Source organism: Dipodomys spectabilis, unplaced genomic scaffold (assembly GCF_019054845.1).
Source record: "Dipodomys spectabilis isolate Male_0828 unplaced genomic scaffold, ASM1905484v1 ptg000376l, whole genome shotgun sequence".
Classification (NCBI taxonomy): domain Eukaryota; kingdom Metazoa; phylum Chordata; class Mammalia; order Rodentia; family Heteromyidae; genus Dipodomys; species Dipodomys spectabilis.
In genome coordinates this window covers 1,403,145-1,428,163 of record NW_024871053.1, presented here as the reverse complement: position 1 = coordinate 1,428,163, position 25,019 = coordinate 1,403,145, and the positions used below count along the sequence as shown (strand labels likewise).

General features: G+C 34.6%; 1 non-coding gene across 1 annotated transcript; it reads left to right on the top strand.

Moving 5' to 3' along the window:
* Nucleotides 1-23,999: 23,999 nt before the first annotated feature.
* LOC122096565 lies at nt 24,000-24,105 on the top strand. Its single transcript, XR_006145340.1, has one exon. It is a non-coding gene; the product is annotated as a U6 spliceosomal RNA (small nuclear RNA).
* The last annotated feature ends 914 nt before the right edge of the window (nt 24,106-25,019 follow it).

The window sequence follows — 25,019 nt, the reverse complement described above, 5'->3', positions numbered from 1 at the left end:
AGAGAAACACTGGAAGTGGTGCTGTGCCTCAAGTGGTAGAGTGCTAGAATGGAGCAAAAAAAAAAAAAAAAGCTCAGAAATAATTCCCTAGACCTGATTTTATTCCCCAGGACTGCCAAAACAAAAACAAACAAACAAAAAACAAAAAAATTATTTACTTAGTAAATGCAAAATAAAGAACCCATACTTGGAATATATACATGTTCCTTCCATATTGACACCTGGCAATAGTCCCTAATTCATGTACCTATATTAAGATACTGTGTTGAAAAAAAAGTTTGTTCATTATGTCACAACAATTAATGCCAGGAATGTGCTTAGATGTCAGGTGAAGTTTAATTCTGGAAATTCAAACATTCCAGGCTTTTAATTGGTCATTGCTAATCACAATTAGAAGGGTAGTCTAAGTGAGATTTGGAAACCTTTTTGGTCATTCATGGCACCAAAAAATCAGAGGCTAATTAACAGTTGTGGCAGAACAGAAGGAATAACTCCAGAGGGAAGGAATAAATTATAGTAACAAAGGTAGACCAGAAAATGTTCTGGGGAACTATCTTTGGTTATTGAAAAACTAGTTATCAACTAAGTGTATTCCTCATTGCCTTTAGCATACTAAATCTCTTAGGTTAGCTCTTAATCTCTGTGTGATAAATGTATCTCCTTCTACGCTGTTCTTTCATACCTGATCTCCTTTGCTTTCTAAAAATCTCAGTCTTTCTATATTTCACACTGAGCATTTCCTGACAATATATACACCAGCACAGATGGCAGAGGATGCTAATATAAGGGTCCCATAGCTCAGGAGTAATTAATGTAACAACATGGAAAAGGAAGACATATTTATTGCTACCTCAATTTTTCTGAAAAAGCTGCAATGTCATCATTTGATTCAAATTTTTATTCTTTGTCTACATAGTGTCATTAAGTGCACATAAATGCAATTCTGATCCCGGTGCTTGTGGCTCATGCTTGTAATCCTAGCCACCCAGGAGGTTGAGACCAGAAGACTGCAGTTCAAAGTCAGCCTGGTCAGGAAAGTCCATGAGACTCTTATCTTCAATTAACCACCAGAAACCCAGAAGTGGTGCTGTAGCTTGTGTGGTAGAGCCCTCAACTTGAGCTGAAGAGCTGAGGGACAGCACCTAGGATCATATTTAAAGCTCCATGACCAACAAAAAAAGCGCAAATGTGACTTTAAGTTTCTCCAAAAAGAAAGATGAAGTCAATAGTATCCTTCCCAAGCAGAAAAAAAATAATTCCAAAATGATTCAGTGCAACTACATTTGCTGAATTATTTAAGTCATCACTTCTTTGCTGGACATGATCTCTTCTTTTAAAAATTGTCAAATATTAGCTGTATAATGAACTTCATCTAGTATTTCTTGGTTCAAAACAGAAATCTTGATACAGTTGGTGTCACTTGGCTCTCTTACTATCTCAGTTCAAATCCAACCCAAGCAGGAGAGTCTGTCAAAATCTTATCTGTAATTAAACACCAAAAGAGCTAGAAGTGGAGTTTTGGCTCAAAGAGTAGAGTACTAGCATAGGGGGCAAGTGGGCAGGAAAGACAACGATTCAGGGACAGGGTCCAGCCTCTGGGTTCAAGCCCCAGAACCAGCACAAACTAAACAAACAAGCAAACAAAAAAATCCAGGTATTTATTTGGGACCCTCCTTAAAGGAGTACTGGTCTGAGAAGAGGCTGTTTTTGCTGATCATATTCACTGGATCCTGCTTTTGTGGAATCCTTATTGCTATGGAAAACTCAGGACTAGACTACAGGAATTGATAACTGACTCCTGCAACAACAGAATCATCTCAGTAGTGAAATATCCATCCATAAGACACTTTAAAACATCCATATCTTTGTTTCTATGCAGTAGAACACTTTTAAAACAAAGTTATTTCCTTTTGTTCTATGCTGGCCTTCAAATGGCACATAGTTTCCTCTTGTAATACTTTCAACTAGAAGATTAGAGACAAGTTTCATATGAGTAAAGAACACACTCGCAAAAGTAAGGGACAGAGTTTCCTTCAAGCTTCGGATTTTTTCTTGTACAGTAAAAAGGAAAGCATAAGTTAATTTGAACTTTGTCATTCCTCTATGTTCAATTCCTCTCCGAGGATCAGTTTCCACATACAGTAACAGTTACCTCCAATAACAATCTATGGTGCTGCTTGAGGTATAGTGAATGTTTTCTTTCTTCATTGACATAGCACAAGAACACCTTTGGACATGAGGTAACACGTGTTTCAGAAACAACTTAGTAAAGAGAAAATATGAAATTTAAATTGCTTATAAATACATTATCCATGAGTACATTGAGTTTAAACTACATAAGTTCTCTGTAAAACAAGGTAAATTTTAATGGGAAGAAGGTTCTCAGATCATTTTTTGGGTATATGTGCTCCGCATTATTTCCCAAGTGTACATGAGTTAACAGTAAGAGAAACAATAGCAATAATTGGAGAAACAGAAGTTCTGTCTTTAAATATAAGACAATATAGAAGACTATACAAATAAGACAACATTGAAACAATGAAGCCAAGTCCAGTATGTAGATTTATGGGAGTAATATAGGGATAGCATTACTCTTAAGTGGAACATGAAGTATGAGGCCAGTCCCTTTCTAAATCACGCTTGCTAATCATGCAAATTTGTGAAAAGTACAAAGGAGGAATAAATAATTCTGGTTCCAATGCAAGTCAGATATAAGAGCATGAACTTAACTGGAAAAAAGTCTATCTTGAGAGAGCAGGGATTATACTAGCAATGAACTGGTGGCTAAGATCACATTTCTTTTTCTTTTCTTTACATATCTATCTGTCTATCTATCTATCTATCAAGTTGTTGGGGGTGGTCTTGGCACTTGAACTCTGGGCCTGCGCACTGTCCCTCTGCTACTCAGCTCAAGGCTAGCTAGTGCTGTACCACTTGAACCATAGGGGCACTTCAGTTTTCTGGTAGTTAATTGGAGAAAAGAATCTCCGGGACCTTCCTAGCTGGGCTGGCTTTGAACCCCAATCCTCAGAACTCACTGTCACCCATGCTTAAGATCACATTTCTAACAGTACACACTCAGGATATGTAATGTCTATGTTCATCTATCTTTATATGAATTCTTGAGTTAAAAATCTGGGCTACAGCTTAGACTTTATACTCACAAAAATGTTTGTAGTTTAAAAATTGATAATACTGGAAAAATAAAACCTAAGAATATAAAGGAGTCTGGGAAGTTCAGTTTGCATCCAGCCTGGGCAGAACAGTCTTTGAGACACTACCTATAATTCATCAGACAATAGTTGAATTGGATGAATGGCTCAAGTAATGGAATACAAGTCATGAGCAAGATTGCTGAATAAGAGCTTGAGACTTTTGCATATATACGTACAAACATACACATACACACAGAGACACTTATATGTGCACACACAAACACACAAATGAAACAACTCTCATAATATGTAGAAAAGTTAGTAAACAATAGAAAATATGTTCTGAGAAAGACTAGAATCAAGTGATAATTTTTAATATTAGAAAATATTCAAGTGAACTTTCTTCAAAAAGTTTGAGACTATTACATAGGTAGGGACTAGAGATATTAAGAGAGTCAAGTAATCATTATTAAAGGGATAAGATCCATGGAGGAATGAATCAGAGACCTCTGCAGGTGCATCTGAAAATGTTCATATCCTGTCAAATGTTAGAACATCTTTGAAAATTGTACATAAACAGTGTGAGCAGTCAGTCTAGTGGATAAGAAAATAGGATAAGTTCAGAATTGCTAGTCTGTATCTAGATTAAATAAACCAAGAAACTATCGCAGGGTAATTTGATACAAGCCTGGAATTCTAGCACTCAGACTAAGACATAATTTTAGAGATTGGAATTACATAGTGATACCTTCCCTGGACCAGGTAGTATAATTTTGTCTCAATAAAACAAACCAAACTACAAGAAAGGAATTCACAGTTGGAAGGTTGGGCTAATTTTGTCATTATGTTTTGAGAAGTCAATTTTCCTATTGAAATGCAACGCATATTTAAATCTCAGTTGTGTTTAAATGCTCTCTTCAATACAAAACAATTCCTAGATGCAAAATGGCTCAAGATTCCCATTCAAAAATTTGAAAAAAGTAAGTAAGCATCATTCTGTTGGACTCCAAAGAACTGATGAAGGATTACAAAAGCTTAAGCCTGGAGAAATATCAAAGTTCGTCTAATGTAGGACTTTGTAGACCTTGCTAAATTAGTATTTAGATATGAAATAAATATTTTGGTTTTGTTTGTAATTTCATATTCTATAGGATAAAACAAAATTATTTTTAAGTAGAAGGTTTAATTGACAAATTCATAAATAATTCTGGCATTCTATTTTCCTAGAATACTATTTCAAGAGAGATATTATTAGAATTTAGTTAATAGATAACTCCTACAGTTCATGTATAGCATGATAATGTGAATAATCTAGAGAGAGTTGCCAACAAATGGATGATATTAATTTATAAATTTAGAAAAAGAGCAATTTTTAAGAGTTTGGTATTAGATGCTATGAAGAGAATAATTGTATGACATCTTTCTTCTACCTCTGTGTAACACAGGAAGAAATTTCCTTAACTATTTGCCTCTTTATGCAAGAAGAAAAATGCTAGGTTTAGGGTTTGTTTTTATTTTATTGGTTTGACCTAGGGCTTGAACTCAGGGCCTAGACACTGTCTCTGAGCCTGTTTATGCTCAAGGCACATGCCCCATCACTTCAACCTCAGTGCCACTTGTGACTGGCTTTTCCTAAGAAGTTTATTAACGATAAGAATCTAAGTATCCCTCCTGCCTGCATGGGCTTTGAACCCTAATCTTCTGATCTTAGCATCCTGAACATCTATAATAGTTAAAAAAGTATTGTTTACTCTTGAAGAATTAGTTATTTCAGATGCTTCATAGTTTTATCCTCTACCCGAATGTTGCTATTTTTCTGTTGACTTCTCAATCTGTAATACCCCATTGGGAACTTTATCTATTGCAGAATTTCATAACATGCAAGTAGGTACTGTTTTGAATCTCTCAGGTATGAAATGTTCAGAATTTGAAAATGAGTAGTTATTAGTCATAGGAATTTTAAAGAACACATATATTCTGTCCTCCTTACAACTTACTTACTTTGAAAAGTTATGCGTTTCCATAAAATTAAACTGTTTTTGGTTTTAGTATGAGAAAGTACCAAATTTATTTTTTTGGAAAATATTGGCAGGTATATTGTGAAAATATTGTCTAGTTGGATGACATTCAAGTTGATGACCCTCTGATAAAGAAGGGGTAATTAAATCAAATTAGATGCCAAATAGAATTAATTTTAAAACAGTTTCTACCTAAAGAATAATATTTACCTTACCATTATAGTAAAATTATATTTTATGCAGCTTATTTTTTAAATTTTATTAACAAATTGATGTACAGTGGGGTTACGGTAATTGTAAGGTAGTGTATACATAACTTTTCAAACTTGTTACCCCCTTCCTCATTTTTCTCACAGTTTTCCTTCATGCTAATACCTCACAAGCTGTAATGTCTATTTCCAACATATTGTCTTGTGAGTATTGCTATTGCATTGGTTTGCCCTTTGTCCTTTGTCTCACCATTTTGTCGTTCCTCTTCTCTTGCCAAATTAAGATGAATGCATATACAATACACAGGGTAACAAAATCAAATACAGCAGGGGTAAACCATAGGGAAAAACCCAAAAGAAAATAGAAATCACAAAGTACATTAAAAACAAAAACCACAAATAAAAATCTCTTTTTCCATATCTTGGAGCTCATTCTGCTCAACATCAGCTTATATGGTCATATATACACATAAAAAGCCACTGGAAAATAAGAGTTGCATGGAAAGTATTTCAAGAAAACAACCTGTTAACTGTTTTTGATGGTAAAGGTGGAATTAGGATTGGTGAATTCGCAGTTCTGATAAAGGCATTTCAAAAGAGTTTTAAAATTATGACAGGTAAAGTTGAATTGTTCAAACTTTTTAATAACTTATCCCATGAAGACAATTTTAAATTGCCTGGGAAAATAGGCTTTTATGCACAGAAATCCATGGAGACTTAGTGGAGAGGGAGCAATGTGGGTGAAGATGGCTCTTTTTCACACTAAACAAACAAACCTCAGAAGCCTTGCTGTAAATCTTGTAGGTTCCTTTGAGAATTGTCCTTACCCAGGAAATGTACTCTCATTGTTTGAAACAAGGTTGTAGTGGAATTTAAATTCAAAGTTCTTTAAAAAATAAGACATCAAAATTTGTGAATTGACCTTTAATTACCAAACAGTAATTTCCTGAAAAAGATAATTTGGGTCAAAATATTTAGGAAGAAAGTGCCCTTCACAATGAATGAAGGTATTGGGATTACACTTATGTTTGTAATACTTTCCACAATGTCTTTGCACATGAAGCATTGAAATACAGAAAAAAAAACAAACATCTGATTGGATACTTCATACCAATGATTTCACATTTCTAAGTGGCTCACAGAATATAAGATCCTTATTAACATGAAATAGTGAAGATTTCTCTAATGGGCTGAGGGTCTGAAGATTGTGATTCAAAGCCAGCTGGAACGGGAATGTCTATGAGACTCTTATCTCCAATTAACCACCAGAAAACCAGAAGTGACACAGTTGCTCAATGGGTAGAAGACTCACTTTGAGCTGAAGAGCTGAGGGACAGTGCCCAGGCCACATTTCAAGCTTCATGAATAACCAAAAAAAAACGGTGTGGGGGACAATTATTGTATTTGCTCAATTATATCCTCCAATCCACAAAAATTATATGTCTCCATTTATTTAGATGTTTGCTTTTTATTCAGCATTGTATAATTGTCAGTGATAGTGGGTGAGCAACACTGAAATACATTTTGACAATGTGTGAAGACAGCACAAAGAAATTCACAGAAAACAGTTGAAAACTAAGGGGCAATGGGAATGGAGAAAGACAGAAACAGGTTAATCAGGCCCTTGATCAATATGTGAGTGTGTTAAGTATTTCAGTAAGATATCTTCTTACAAATAATACACACCAACTAATAAATATCTTCCAAAGGCATTGGTATTCATGTATGACAGAAAGGATAAATACGAATTCTGTGGTGAAATGAAAGAAAGATAGATGAGAAAACATACTTATAGTAATTGTGTAAATAAGAAATTTGGTCAACATTCTGAGGGCTCATGGCTCATTGGACTAAAAGGCTGTTGGTATCTAAGATAATACTAGAATATTAGACATGAGCCTATCTTTAAGACTGTTTAAAGCTATTGCTTTTCGAGTCAGTATTCTTTTTGTTGTTGTTAGTGGTGGTGGTGGTCGTCGTGGGCCTTGATCTCTGGGTCTGGGCGCTGTCCGTTAGTTCTGCAGCTCAAGGCTAGACCGCTACCATTTGAGCCATAGAGTCACTTCCATTTTCTGGTGGTTTATTGGAGGTAAGAATCTCATGGACTTTTTCTGCCCAGGCTTGCTTTGAACAGCGATCCTCACATCTCAGCTTCCTGAGTAACTAGGATTATAGGTGTAAGCCAGCAGCACCGGGCTTAGATCAGTATTCTTATTTCAAGGAAAAAATACAAGTGTTTGGAACCAAGCTGTAGAAGACTGCTTTTTGGCTTTAGAAGAGAGATGGCAGGTATCTTAGGAGTAGATAGATTTAGAAAAAAATGAACATATTAGTGCATATGGAAAGCTATAAAACATTTTAGCAAAGTTCCAAAAATGGTAAGGACATGAACTGAAATAACTTCCTTGACAATAAAGGACATGTTTGGGAGTTCTGTCTCTATTGTTACTGTTGTAAATGTGCAATGCAATTTTATTCATTTTTGTTGTTGTTGTTTCCTTTGTATCTTTCTCCTATGGCATATCCCTTCTTATCACTACTCAGTTTTGATGCCCTGCATCTTGTAATTACATGTCTAATCTAGGGAGGGGAACGGGAATTACAAAACGCTGAAACATGGACACAAGATAACCCATTGCACTAAAGATACCCACAAGACAGTATAATGCAAAGGAACTTTACCACTTCATGCTGCAAAGGGTGGGTAAATAAGAATGTGGGATCTGGGGGAGGGAAGCGATAGTGGGACAACAACAAGGAAGGGAAAGGGTAACAATGATCAACAAGTAATGTACTCATTGCCTTACTCATGTAACTGTAACCCCTCTGTACAACATCTTAACCATAAAATTAAATAAAGTAAAATCAATAAAGGACATGTTTGGCAAATAAAATAAAATGATAACTTACTGACAAATGAAAGTAATAATATACATGATGTGTCTATAGACGTGTATATACACATCTGTATATTCATATATATACAGGTATTTGTATATATTTACATATAAATATGAATATATGCATATGTACACAGTGTGTATACATATACATTTATTTAAAGAGACAAATAAGTAATATATTAAGAGCATATTATTGACAATGGAAAACTTTAACCATCCTGTATAAGTTATCAAAAAATCAAAATACATATCTCTATAATAATATACCAACAACCAAAGAACATATGGAAAATTCATAAGAAAAGTTAATACATAGACATTGCATACATATAAAGGTTAGTAGAAATAGAAACAACAATAAGATAGCACTGCACAACCACTATGTAGAAATTGGAATCCTTATACATTGGTGCTTGGCACTTAAAGTGATATAGTCAGTTTGTTAAACATACTGACGATCTTTTAGATATTACACAGATTTGCTTCTATGATTCACATTTTGAATCATAATTTTATATACAAAATAGATTTCAACATACGTCCAATGAGACACATGTACAAGAATATACGTAGCAAAACCTTTTATAATAACATACAATAAAATATTGAAATTCCCATTGAGGACGTTACACCCGTATACACATGCATACAAAACAATATGCTCTATCCATTAGAAAATTTAAATGGACTTACTTTGGAAACACTAATTTTACATGGGGGAAATTAATAAAATAGACTACATTTTCTATTTATGTGAGTTCTTTTAATTGCCACATCTGTAGAGGTAGTATATGAAATAATAGCTGCTCAGGGGGAGGGTGGGTTGAAATGATGACAAGAAGTGAGTACTAATAAATATTGGAGCATTTTGAGAGGGTAGTGATGATAAAATGTTCTAAAAGTGAAGGTGATATTCAGAGTCCAACTCTTTAACATTCCAAGTATTATTGTACTTTATTGAAGAATTACAGATTGCATTTGCATTAACCTTAGGAAAAATTTTAGAATAGTAGTGGGTGAATCTTCGTGAAAATTTAGAATTTAAAATTACAGAATTCTTAAAGGCAAACATTTATTATGTTGATGAATAAGACTATCAATAAAATCTGATATGATATATCCTCTGAGTGACATATGACATTGTGAGTCAGTGAATATTCTACAAAATTATGTAAATTGAAGGATGAGACAGGATTGAGAGGGATGAGGGATGATGATCATCAAGATGCATTGTATTGGGCTGGGAATGTGGCTTAGTGTAGACTTAGTTGTAGTGTGAAGCCCTGGGTTTAATTCCTAAGTTCTACATAAACAAAAAAATGCTGGAATTTGCACTGTGACACAAGTCGTAGAGTGCTAGCTTGAGGAAAAGAAACTCAAGTACATTGCCAAGCTCTGAGTTCAAGCCCCAGGCTGGCCAAAAAAATAGATGCATTGTATTAAGACATACACTACCAGCTCATGCCTGTACACCTAGATACTCAGGAGGCTGAGGACTGAGGTTTGAAACCTGCCCAGGTAGGAAAGCCTGTGAGATTCTTATCTCCAATTAGATCTCAGAAAAATCTGAAGGTATTGCAGTGCCTCAAGTGATAGAGTTCAAATCTTCATCCATAGGAGATCAGGGACAGCGCCCACACCCACAGTTCAAACCTCAGGCGAGAAAGAAGAAAAAAAAATCTCAATAAATAGTATTCGTAAACTGCTTTGCCAAACAGCAACACCGATACAACTACTTAAAGTTAATTAAAATATGATTAGAATAAAATGAAAGTCATTTTGTGGACCAAACATAGATAGAATACAAAAGTTTCTTACATGGGCAAAGTAAATTTTATATCACACAGTTTGAGTTGAAATTTGTTCTTCAGTCTTCTTAAATCATTTATGCAATTGACAATACTGCCAGTCATAGGTCAATTTCCGTGAGGAACAGATTGAATTCTGCTTTCTCTTCATAGCAATCCATAAAGGAGAATTTTTGTGCTCTTTTTGACGTATATCTGATATTTTAAAGTAGATTTGTCATAATATAGTATTAATTTAATCAATCATTTCATTAGGGCGATGTTGGTCAGTTTTTTCCAGTAAATCTTATCCTTTATAATAAATGAGAGCATGCTGTGTCACTCTCCTATTAAAATGACAAAATACTTTATAAGATGAGCTTGAAAGGAGGAAACATTAATCTTAGCTTCTAGTTTTATACATTTCAGTTTATGTTTCTTATCCTCATTACTTTGGGTTGGTGGTAGCACAGTGTCCCATGTCAGGAACATGTGATAGATTATGTGTATTCATGGGATCCAGGAAGTAAAGAAGAGGAGGAATAGGAGTGGGAGAGGGAGAAAGAGGAGGAGGGGGAGAGAGAGAGGGAGAGGGAGAAGAAGAAGGAGAAGGAGAAGGAGACAGAGAAGAAAAAGAAGGAAGAGGAGGAAATGACTTTGATCTTAACGTCCTCTTTGATCACAAGTTCTCAGTGACCAAATCTCTACAAATGTACCCACTTGAAAAGGTTCACCACCACTTTATGGCAACATAGTGAATATTAATTATTAATCCCAATCCTTTATGATTTCAGATTCAATTTCTAGAGTGGTGGGTAGATATTTCTATACAATTGTGATGACAGTCACATAATTTACACGACATAGGTTTGTCCTGAAGTTATTATTTTCTATGAAATAATATCCAAATGATACACTACACTAAGAGTTAAAGGAAAATTTGCAAGGTGTATGGGACGATGTAATTCCCTCCAGATACACATGTTGAAATTCTCTTTCCCTGTCTGGTCACATTTGACTCAACCTTTCAGAGATGACCCTGCAATAATGATCCTGATAAAAGAAGCCTAATATAACTACTCTGCCAGGTGAATGTCCAGCAAATAGATTATAATGAACTAGAAAATGGACCCCTATAAGACAAGAAATTGCTTTGAATAATCATTTTTATAATCAATGTTCAAGTGTGGGTATTATACTCCTGATGTTTTTAAGCAATTTACTTTGGAGTATTCTCTTATAACAGCCCAAAGGCTGACAAAAAGCAAAGGAGTTTTAATTTAAATTTTAAATTTTCTGAAATAAAGATTCATAGTATTTTATTATTTGAATTTTATTCTCCAAACCTTCAGGTTAAAAATATTTTTAAATGTGAATTGAATTGAGGTTCAATTCTCCATTCAAATGTCATAATTAATTTTTTGAATATTTTTTATTATCTTTTATGTAGTTGTACAAAGGAGTTGTCATTAACTGAAACAGTTTATGGATACCATGCATCTTGATCAATGTCACCGGTTCCAACATTCTCATCCACCCTTCACAATCAACCCCACTCATTACATATCTCAATATTATATTATGTACAGAATTACATGTCATTTAACAAAGCAGTTTATGTGTGCAATGAACCTGGAATTCTGTTACCATTTCAACATCTTCATACCCATTAAACACTACCCCTTGCTTTGTGTATTTTAATTCTGGGAAGTATGCAATGGATTCTTGCCTGTATTCTATCCTTTTCCCCCTCAATTTCCTACCCCTCTCACATTGCCCCCCACTGTACTCTTTTCTAGTACACATTTACTGGTATTTATTTTTTTGGACTGTGACTTAATTTTTTAAGAGAATTATAGTATTTTCACTCTCCATGGACTCTGACACTTCAGATAATTCATTTGTACCTCCTTGCATACCATGCGGTGTGTTTACTTTTACAATTATAGGCACCTTCTATCTACCACAAATGAGGAAACTCATGCAACCTAAGTTTCTCTGGGTCCAGTTAATTTCACTTGACATGATTATTTCTAAGTCTTTCATTTTCCTTTAGAATAGTGCAATATTATTCTTTCTGATAGATGAATAGAATTTGATTATGTATGTATACATATATATTCATACATACATGCATAATTGTAAATAGGGATCAATAAAATTATACATATAATTCATATACACACACAATTCTTGATCCCTTTTTACAATGGGAAGCATCTGGGCTAATTCCATGTGTTGGCTTCAGAAAATAATGCAACAATGAACATGATTGTGCTGGCAGCTTCAGTGTGGCCTTGTTGTTGCTCTATTGGATGAACACCCGTAAGTGGAATTGCTGGATCATAGGGAGCTCTCTATTCAGTTTTGTGAGCAACCTCAATAGTGTTTTCCAAAGAGCTTGAAGAAGATCGCATTTACAGCAACGGTGTAATACAGTTTCCTTTTCGACACATTCCTATCAGTATCTGTGATTGTTTTTTCAAAAGATATTGTAACAGGGTTTAGATGAATCTCAGTGTTGTTTGTATTTGCCTTTCTTTTATGAAGAGAGATATGTCTACTTGTCATTTTATTTCTTCTAAGAAGTTCTCTTTAAGTCTTTATCCCATATATTAATAAGGTTGTTGTTTATTTGAGGGTTTATTTTTGTTGAGTTTAATTTTTGATCTCTTAATATGGGTTAGTTATAAAAATCCTTGTCTGATGCTTAGCTAGTAAAAATTTTCATCCATTCTGTTCTCTTTCTATATATCTTGCTAACATTTTCCTTTGCCATGAATAAACTCTTCAGTTTCATACAATTCTATGGATCCAGAAAGAATGATATTACACCATTATTCATAAGGAAATGGAAAAACTTGGGATAAACTTACATTAAGAGATATGGAGGGAAGTTCCAACATTTATGGAATTCAGTGGAAGTGAACACATAAAATACTACCTTCTCTGGGAAACAAGAGCACAGGCAATACTCGGAGGAAAATTTATATCTTTGAGTATGTACATCAACAAATTAGAACAATCTTAAATCAGCAGTAATGATGCACCACTATGTCCTTGAAAAACAGGAACAAGCCAAACCAAAAACCGGTAGACAGAAATAATACAAATTAGATTAATGAAATAAATGAATCAGCATCTCAAAATCATACAAACAATCATAATTGACTTTTATCTACTAGTAGCTCACAAATTTGCCCAATGAATATTAATGTAGCTATTTCCAGAGATAGACTCACCCAGCTCAAACCAGTGAATGAAAGAAAATTCTAGGATTCTAGGAAACAGTGTTTTGCTTTTTTAAAATAAATTTACTCTGTTGTTATTATTAAGGTGATTTATACAGGGATTACAGTTATATGAATCAGGCAATGAGGACATTTCTTTTTATGAAATGTCTTCAGTTCCTTCACTTGTTCCCAGTCCCCCCCTCCTGCCTCCACCCATGAGTTAAATAGTTCACTTTCATCAACGTTCAATGAACTCCACTGCTTCATTTTTACACCCTTTTCTCTAAAGCTCTGTGCCCACCCCCCACCTTCCTGAAGATATAAATGGATGTAACATGCATAAGGTCAGGAAGACAGACTCATCACAGACTATAAACAACAATAACAAACACAAAACAAAAAGAAGGAATCTTCTGTTTCCATATCTCAGTTTGTTACAGTATATACATATAATTGTATTTAATCATAAAGTCAATTCTGGGAATAAGGTGTGATAACTTTTAATTTTGTATATATAATTGTATTTAATCATAAAGTCAATTCTGGGAATAAGGAGTGATAACTTTTAATTTTGTATATATAATTGTATTTAACCATAAAGTCAATTCTGGGAATAAGGTGTGATAACTTTTAATTTTGTTTTGTATTTAATAATGCATTTGATTTTAACATTAAAGGTGTAAGTAACACAATTCAAGTCCTAGTGAAATTTGAAGGTTCAGATTTAAAGTTAAATTTTCAAAATGTCTAATAGTTCCATTTTGGCAACAAAAATGAAAAACAGGCATGTTTTATCCTCAAGAATGTCATTATTTCATATGACAAGGACCTGTTGCAACAATGAGAAGTACAAAATGTCATGTCAAAACCAGCTTTACAATGTCGGTGGGGGGGAGGGGGGTATGATTGGGTGGGGGGGAAGGGGGGAGGCTGGGAAGGGAGGTGAAGGGTAAACAAAGGAGGAGGCTGCAATGCTTGGTAAGAAATGTATGCATTATCCTGCCCATGTAATTGTAACCCCTCTGTACAGTATGTTCTCAAATAAAATAAAATTAAATTAAAAAAAAATAAAATTAATATAATATTAATTCAGTGGAAATAAGAAATCAAATACTTATACAATGCATCAATTCCATAGATTGTGAGATCTATTGATAAAATTAATAAAACTTGTTTTAAGTAGATTACTTAAGACATGAAGCAAGTGATAATTTTCTTTTCTAGGTGAAGTTGATGTGGAAATCAAAGCCCAAATATTCCAGAGTTCTGTGTGATTGATAGGGTCATTTTACGTGTATGCTTGGCTCATCTCAATGTTATTTGAAGATAACTAAAAACAGGACTAGAATAAAAAAGACTCAAATGTTTAGTTTTATTTTGTGACTAGATATGTCTTTTTTAATAGCTCTTTATTTTATTGGAAAAATCTGGTAAATTTATTTAAGTAACATCAACAATAATAAGAAATCAACAATCCCTAGCTCCTTAAAAGACAATCAATAAGAAAAAAAGGAAACAACAAAGAAAGAAATTGAGTCTCATTTTGCACGTGGTCTTTATATATTGTGGTGCTTTGTAATTGTGGATTATGTGACTATCCCATGAATCTAAGCGCAAATCACCAGGGCTACTGGCAGAAAATTACAAAATTTAGAGCAGCTACCACAGCTATGCAGTTGTATGTGGGTTTCAATACAATAGCAGCAGGGCATAAACTGTACAAAGGAAATAATTCTAGTGATTTGCAAGCAAGAATGTGATGAAAAGCATACTTTTATCTTCTTAAATGAAATCAGAAGACCACACTTTGAAAGCTTACTAGATGATCAGCCCTTTAAGTAATAGTGCCATTTTTAAGGCACTAGATAATTCAAGTCCTTCATCTCCCCTCAAACATTACTGCCATTCACAAATTATTGCAAAGGTGAATTTCCAGTGTGTTTTGATATTTCAAAAGGCTTAGGAGTAACATAAACAATATTTTAAGTTGTTGAGAAAATTTAATTTATAATAAGCAAACAAATTAGAGTCAACTCTTTAGCATAACCTTTAGGAAAAATGAATTTAGGAATATGGTATGTCCTTTGTAATTTAATATTAGACATTAGGGCAAAATGCTGGAAACAGACTCTGCAAGAAGGAAACAGAAAGGGCTGGGAAGGTGGCTCAGTGGTAGAGCGCTTGCCTTGCATGCATGAGGCCCTGGGTTTGATTCCTCAGCACCACATATGAAAAAAGAAAAAAGCCAGAAGTGGCTTGTGCCTCAAGTGGTAGAGCGCTAGCCTTGAGCTGAAGAGCTGAGGGACAGAGGTCAGGTCCCACAACCGGACCCCCAAAAACAAGAAAATAAAAGAAGGAAACAGAAGTCTTTGATAAGATATATTAAAGATTACCTAGGGACAAGTAATTTCACCTACATTTTCTAATATATGATAACATACTTTTGTCTGCTAATCAGACAGACTCAAAAAGACTTTTAATTATGATATGAAAAATGGATCATCATGAATGAATGAAATCAGGGAGTAGATGGCTCAAGAGCTTGATGGTTCTGTTAAATATTCTCATCATTTTAAATGATCTGGTGTTTTTATATGTGCAGAATTATGAATGTATTTTATGTCTGTGTAAGAAAGTTTGATTAATAGATCATTGTGTGATACACAATGTCAGGAACCTAACCTGAGTCACAGTGGTAAATATGTGTGTGTATCTGTATGTGTGTGTGTGTGTGTGTGTGTGCAAGTCTGTATATAGAAGGAAGTATCTTATTTTTGTCAGGGTATATACTTAATTTTATTAGGTATACTGCATTAAGGACAGCAGATAAAGGTAATTAACCTTTAGTGCCATATGTTCCTATGATTTCATGAACAAACTAAGAGTTATGTTTGGGGTGTGAGTTTTGTGGAAAATCAGCTGAAAGTATAAACATTTGGAATCTTGAGAAAGATATCAATGGCAATCATTTCAGTGTAGATCAATTTTAGACAACACTTGAAAGGATACATAATCTTATATGAAAACAGTTTTTATTGATTTTCCATAGCTACACTATTCTATAAATTTGTAGGAAAACAAGTTAATTTATGGAAACATAATATTAATGTAATTATTTATTGCATACAGTTTTACGTTAGTTTCATCAAGTCGAAATACCATTTATTTCTACTATACAGGAAGGAAAACCCTAAATATTGGAGTTTGTGCCATATTTCACATTGGGAAACTTTGTATCAATAAGTTTATTTCTTTTGCTTCTGCTTTCCTATTCATATTTCTGTTTCTCATAGTTTTCTATTAAGGACTTTTTCTTTCTCCCAATTTGGGGCTTGAACAAAACTCATGCTCTCAGTTTGTTTGCTAACAATAGTCAGTCTACCTTTTGAAACATGCCTCCAGCCCAGAAATTTTTATAGTTAATTGGAGACAGAACCTCATGAACTTTCCTACCACTCGGAAAAACATTATTCCCAAAGTCTCATCCTTCTTAATCACTAGGATTATAAAGATGAGTCATAGACCCCAGGAGTCAATGACTTTTCATGTCTTATAGATTCCACATGTTTGCTAGTAATTGTAATAATAAACTACCACAGATTAAGTCGCGTTAACACTGTAAATATATTGCCTCTGAAGTGGTGGATCTAGCACTCCAAGATCAGGTTTGGCTTCTTCTGAGTCCTCCTTCCTTGGCATATTCAAGACCTTCTGATTCTTTTGGAGGATACTTCAACTTAAATGCTACCTTTGAGATTCTGTTTCCCAATGCAGTCATTTTCTAAGGCAATGGGTTATCGATTTTTTTTTGGGGGGTCTATTCGTGGGGCCTGAACTCTAGGCCTGGGCACTGTCCCTCAGCTCTTCAGGACAAGGCTAGCACTCTACCACTTAAGCCACAACGCCACTTCCGGCTTTTTTTTTTCTTTTTGCTTATGTGGTGCTGAGGAATCGAACCCAGGGCCTCGAGCATGCAAGGCAAGCGCTCTACCACTGAGCCACCTTCCCAGCCCGTGGGTTATCGATCTTTAGTATGATTTCAGTGGACAGTATCCAACACATAACATTTTACTTAATGGATAGAAGAAAATCTCTAATAAGAAATTATTTGGTTTGTGCAAGGAAGTTATGGTTATTCTTTAAAAAATTAGTAAAGGAAATAAAATTTTTATTAAAACTTGCTAAACCAGTATGAACTGTTGACATTAGACATGCCAAATTCTTACTCTGGCACACACTTAAATTCCTAGTAGTGCTGGAGGATTGAACTCCAAACCCCATTTGTAAGTTAAACAGCATCTCTACTATAGCCATACCTGCAGATTGTAATTGGATTTTTATTTTGAGGTAGTATTACTGTGCCTGGGTCTGCTTGGACTGTGGTCCTTCTAACCCAACCCCAACACATTGCACGCAGCAAATGGTTAGAGTTTCTGAAACCTCTTTTTTTGTCTGGGCTTTCCTGGAACTGGAATTCTTTAATCTCTGTTTTCCAAGTAGATAATATTAAAGGTTTGAGCCACCTTATACAGTAAAAGTATACAATCTCAAAATATCTTGATATTGCCTATATTTGTGCTTAACATATATAGCTAACTTTAATTTTCTCCCTCTTTTGTTTAGTACTCTGATTTGAAAACATTGGCTTTCTTGATATACATGGCTTTGTTTGGATGGAATCCTATAACAAAAAAATTTCCCAAATGTTTATGTCAAAAGGCTTCAGGTTGGAAAAAAACCCATTGATCCTTAAGTTATAATTGCATCATATTTATAGGGTTAGTCAATGCTTTCTGAAGTATGAAAAGAGAAGGAAGGAAGAAATGTGAAAGATGTCAGGTCCTTGTAGAAATTCTGTACATGTCACTTCATGTTATCTTCCTTCCTTAAATCTTTAATTATTAAAACCTCCTGGGTGGATATTGGTTGGACTGATTGGTAACCATCTCCGGGAAATGAAGCTGATTTTAGGAGGCTGATGGTGTGGTAAATAAAGAATGATGAGAATGAGCACAGATATTGTCACAGAATGAGCCGACCAGATTCAACCGCTGAACAGCAAAATAAAGCAAAGTTTCAAGTCTCATGATTCACATTGGATCATTTATAGATAGATACATATACATATACATGTACATATACATTTACATATACATATACATAGATACATGAAATAGTAAATCTGCAGTAGAATATGGAGAAAGTTGGCTTGAAAAGTATTAAACTATATCAAACGGGTTGAAGGAAACGTAGAGTAAAATATAAATAGTTTAGGATAGATTTTGCAGAGTTTTTGTAAAGGATGAAAATACTTCCTTCATTATATACTTTACAAATATCCTTAGTATGTTTTAAATTTTTTTATATTGTAGTAGTAGCATCTATACAATGCTGAGAATAGGAATTACACAGAATATGCAACATGGCTAGGCACTGGTGGTTCAAGGGTGTAATCATTTGGGTAAATGCCCAAAAGTTGGATTGCTGAGTCATAGGGGAACTCTATGTGGAGTCTTTTGAGGAACCTCCATACTACTTTCTCAAGTGGTTGAACAGTTTACACTTCTACTATCAATGCAATAAGGTTCTCTTCTGTCCACATCCCCTCCAGAATCTGTTGTTATTAGAGTTATTGATTATAGCCATTATAACTGGCATGAGGTGGTATCTCAAAGTTGTTTTGATTTGCATTTCTTTTAAGGATAGTGAGGTTGAGCATTTCTTCGTGTATCTATTGGCCATCCTACTTTCCTCTTCAGAGAGATTCTCTTTAAGTTTTTAGTCCACTTACCTATTGAGCAGTTGTTTCTTTGAGGATTTGTTGTTGAGGGATTTAATTTTTTGAATTCCAGGTATATTTTAGATATGAGACCCTTGTCCGTTTTGGCTAGTGAAAGTTATGTCGAAAAATGGTCTTTCCAACTTTGGCGGGTGGTGGGGGGAGGAGAGGGGAAGGGATGTTAAGGGGAAACAAAGAAGGATGTAACAATGCATGTACCTCCCCCCCCCAGTATAACCCCTCCTTTCACTGTATTTGATGTTGGCATAATTTGTGGAGGGGAAGGCAAAAATAAATTGTTTAAATAGGGATACAGGTGGGCCCATTGCAACAATGAGATATACAAGAAGTTAGGTCGAAAATGAACTTTACAAGTTTGGCTGAGGCGGGAATGAGAGGGAAGGGAGAGATAGAGGGGATGGGAGATGGGGAGGGATGGGAAGAGGAATCAAAGGAGGAGGCAACTATGCTTAATGTGAAATATAATCATTACCTTGTCCATGTAATTGTACCCTCTCCGAATGGTATTTTCACAATAAAAAAATTATCTGAAAAAAATGGTATCAGTTGATAGTGCATATGATTTTATTGTTCATTACAAAGATAATGTAGTAAAAATTTTCATAGCAATTACATTGCACTAGGTTGTGGGCAGATTCTAATGTAAATAATATATTGTGTTCATGTAGACAGTTTGAGTATCCAAAGTTTTTATATGCCTGTGGCCCTTAAACCACTGATATTGAGTGACAAATGCAATTTCCTATCAGTAAAGAAGTTTTCCTTGTATCTTTTCAATATGTATTTTTATTGTAAAGATCCTGTGCAGAGGGGTTACAGTTACATAAGTAAGGTAATGAGTACATTTCTTATTCACCATTGTTACCATCTCCTTTGTTTTCCACTACCATCTCTTCCATTCATACCTCCCCAATTCTTCCCTTCATCCACCCCCTTTAATAGAGTGTCTTGTACATCTCATTGTTACAATGGGTCAACCTGTATTCTTTCCTTGTATCTTAAATGCAGAAATGCTGGCTTGTTTCATGCTGATTCTACTTGTGTAGACACACCTAAAGTCACTTGCCAAGTCCAAGAGTACATAAATAAAACGCACAACATTTATTTTAATTTCTTTTTTTTATTGTGAGAATACCGTACAGAGGACTTACAATTACATGATAACGAGTATATTAATTATCAAGCATTGTTGCCTCCTCTTTGTTTCCCCTTTCCATCCCTTCCTATACTCTCCCCCTCTCCCCACCTGATCCTCCCCCCAGCCCTCACCAAAATTGTAAAGTTTGTTTTTCAACATAAAAACTTGAACATCTCATTGTTGCAATGGGTCCACCTGTATCACTATTTAAACAATTTGTTTTTTCCCTTCCCCTCCACAAATTATACTAACATCAAGTACAGTGAAAGCATGGGTTATACCGTGGTGGAGGGACATACAAAGCAACAAAGAAATCATCTTAAAAATATGTTAGAAACAATTGCATGAAAGAAAAAAAAACAAAAAAATTTGAATCTTTATCTTGGGGTTCATTCTCATAACATCAACTTATCTGAACTTTTCTGCTTTACTCAGACATATACTAGTTATTGCAAATAAGGGAAAACATGGGACCTATGTTTCTTTCGGCCTGGCTTACTTGACTTAATATAATATTTTTCCAAGTCTTTCCATTTCCTAACAAATGGGGCAATGTCATTCTTTCTGATGGAGGCATAGAATTCCATTGTATATATATACACTACATTTTCTTGATCTATTCATCTAGTGAGGGGCATCTGGGTTGGTTCCCTATCTTAGCTATCTTAAATAATGCTGCAATAAACATAGTGGTGCTGGTAGCTTTAGTATGGTCTTGTTTGTGATCATTTGGGTAAATTCCCAAAAGTGGGATAGCTGGGTCATAGGGTAGCTCTATGTGGAGATTTTTGAGGAACCTCCATATGGCTTTCCAGTATTTGAACAAGTTTACACTCCCACCAGCAATGCAGTAAGTTTCCCACATCATTTTTTTGAGTTGATATAATAGTGTTCTACACATTTATAGACAGGTTACAAATTATTCTCAAATTTTAATATATTAAAAATACTTTCTTATTTTCTTGGCCAGGAAATCAGCAAGACCTCAGTCAACATTTCTCACATAAGACTTTTCACATGGGTTGGTTAAATGTTGACCTAAGCTCCAAACTTCTGAGGACTCACTCATCTGCTTAGGAATTGATGCTGGCTGTTGGATGCCATTTAAGTCCATAGAACTTTATTCTTTTCCAGGGTATTCTCCATCTACTTTGGTTGTTGAGAAGGTCTACAAGAGCAACCATTCTGTTGGGAGCAGGGAGACACCATATGATTTTTACTTACTGAGATTTCTGAGTGACTTGCTGTCACTTGTATTGCATTTTACAAGTTGAATCTAGAAAACCTACCAGCTTTAAGAGATAAGAGGAGTGGTAAAAGAACTTTTGGAGACAAACGTATCTTCAACATTATTTTGTTCCAAGCATTCCCTCTAAGGCATATTCAGCAAGTAGTGAAACTAGTGTTGGCTGTATCTATGTCTTTCTCCTTGTGTGCATGTGTACATGTATATATGTATGTGTGTATTTGTGTGTATAATAACATGCATTGTACATGTATAAGGGCATATACAGACATATATGCATATATAAATAAATATACATATATAAATATATTTGTATATATATATATATATATACATATCAGTTGTTCAGTGATTTAATTTATACATCCCAGCACATTTCATTCTCACAAAGTGTACATGATAAACTGCTCTGAGGATCTGTGCTCTATGACGGGCATCCTTTGTGCTCACTTCCCCCCATCCTTGTGAACAACTTCGGCCTACTTTTCATAGGATAGCTTTGTTTTCATTACATGTAGTTACTTACTGATAATAAAAAAGTTTCGTTTGTAAAAGAAAAAGAACTTATAGGTCAGAGGTTAAAAGTATCCTATCCGTCCCAATGATTCCTATGAGATAAAATTTATAATAGTATAAAAGTGAAAAGGAATTCCTAGATCTGGTTTTTTGCCATTTAGAATAGAAAAGAATAATATCATGTCACTGTTATAATTCTTAAGAAATGTAAGGGTAACTGATGGTCCCTCTCATGTTCCCACAAAACCAGTGGATTCTGTAGGATTATAGTAGACCAGCAGAAATTCTAAGTAGCAGACATGGAGCATGAAAGAGAAAGAGAGGAAATGAGAGAGAGTTAAAGAGAGAGAAATATCATAATGCTGAAAGTGCATAACAGCTAAACAAGAGCTGTATGAGAATAATTATTTTGCGATCTTCAGACTCTTCATGTACATTTAAAGGTATTTGATGTATGATAAACCATCAACATGAAATATAAAGTCATTTTGACAAAAAATAAAAATGATTCAGAAGAAATTATAAATGCAAAAACAATCTTCACAGAAGCAAACTCTCAGAGATATTTCATGACTTTGAAAAGGATAAAGTGGCTGAAGTGAGTATAAATTTAGAAGTACGACAATTCACAAAAACATCAAAAGATATTCATATATTTCATTATACAACCCAAAGCAGAAAGCAAATGTTGTTTAGATGATTTTTTTTAAACACAGTTATCTCAGGTGCAGGGAAGATGGCTCAGTTGTAGAGTGTTTGCCTTGCATGCATGAGGCCGTGGGTTTGAGTCCTCAGCAGCACCACATAAGCACAAAAAGATGGAGTGGTGCTTTGTCTCAAGTGGTAATGCTAGCTTTAAGCTGAGGGACAGCACCCAGGCCCCAGTGTTCAAGCCCCATGACCAACAAAATCAAAATAAAAAAAAACACAGTCTCACTTTTGTGGCCTCAACTCTGTAATACTGCTGCTTCATCCTAGGGCTAAGATTTTAGGTATGGACATTTTTCAACACTCCTGATTCAGACTCTACTTCATCATTTTTTTAAATAAATATTTTGTTCTTAATTTTCCTCTTTGTAAATTCACATGCTCCTATAAAAATGATTTGGCCATCCCAGTAACCTTCTCAAAGTACCTCCTAATGAGGACTTACAAAAAATAGTATTATAGTACAACAAGGAAAACAATACTACAAATAAGAAAAACCAATAATTAAATATTAATGATTAATAAAATAAAAAACAAAACAATTACCAGTGTTTTCAGTATTTGAAGGGTACTACCTATTAGATTTTACTATTTTCTCATATTCCTGTACATTTAAAACTGACTAAGATTATGATGCTCAACAAGAGTTTTATAGACTATGTGCAGTCTTTAAAGTTACCCACTAAGATTACTATTTATGGCTCATCTCATCATTTGTACATGGCTTATATCATCATTTGTTCCTCGCTAACATATAAAGTAAGGAAGCCCTATTGTTTTAACAGAAACTGTAGTTAACAAAGTCTTAACTCTTTATTCTGTTCCTTTACACAAAGACTTTGAAACTTCTCATTAGTAAAGTTTCTATAAACTCTGAAATGTACCTAATTAGTAGTATATGTCTGCTACCATAAATCTTAAATACTTTATAGAAAAGTATTATGACCTGACAAACAGTCCTAGTTTTTGCATATGTAAGTAAATTCCCAAAATTAAATATGTTTAAAACATTAAAAGTTTTATCAAATCTTAACACTTGCTGCTGTGTTCATTAGGACAGTTGCCTTGTATAGAATAATTGCATTCCTTCTCCTACACATATCTTGAACAACAAATATCTGGGATTATTTTGTTTTTGACATGTCAATCTTGACTTTATTCTTAAATGTGTGCTTATGTAAGGAATACATGTTTCTAAAAGTTCACGACGATTCTTTTAAACGTACTTTTTGTTGAATTATATAGTTTAATAAAATCAATTACACTTTAAATATAAAAAGTTTTCTGTGCTCAATTCAGCATCACGTACACTAATATTGGAAAAATACAGAGAAGATTAGCATGCCCCTGCATAAGGATGACAGGCAAATTCCTGAAGCATTCCAGCAGATGCTGGAGGGGATGTGATCACAAGGGAACAGTACTGCATGGTTGGTGGGAGTGTAAACTTGTTCAGCCACTTTGGAAAGCAGTATGGAGGTTCCTCAAAAGACTCCACATAGAGCTTCCCTATGACCCAGCAATCCCACTTTTGGACATTTACCCAAATGATCACAAACAAGACCATACTAAAGCTACCAGCATAACTATGTTCATTGCAGCATTATTTAAGATAGCTAAGATATGGAACCAACCCCGATGCCCCCCAGCAGATGAATGGATATGTGGTATATATACACAATGGAATTCTATGCCTCCATCAGAAAGAATAGCATTGTCCAATTTGTTAAGAAATCAAAAGACTTGGAAAAAATTAAGTGAACTAACTAGGGCCAAAGAAACATAGGTCCCATGGTTTCCCTAATTTTCAATAACTAATATATGTCTGGGATAAGCAGAAAAGGTCAAAAGCTATCTGCATATGACCAAATAAGATGATGTTAAAGAAAATGAACCTCAAGATAGGAACACAAGTGTTTTTTTTTCTTTATTGCTATTGTTTCTAACGTACTTATAATGTGTGATGTGATTTTTTTTGTTTCTTTATATGTTCCTCCCCTATGCTATAACCCTTGTTTTCACTGTATTTGAAGTTGGTGCACCTACACCTTGTATATACGCTCCTCTAATTTGGAGAGGGGAAGGAAAAAAACAAAATGTTTAAATAGGGATACAGGTTGACCCATTGAAACAATGAGATGCGCAAGACACTATGTTAAAAAAAAATGAACAATTTAGGCTGGGGAAGGGAAGAAGGGAGTGTACTTGCGGAGGTGCGAGGGAAGTGATGGTAGGGGAAAAATAAAGGAGGAGCTAACAATGCTTGTTAGGAAATGTACTCATTACCTTGCTCATGTAAATGTGAC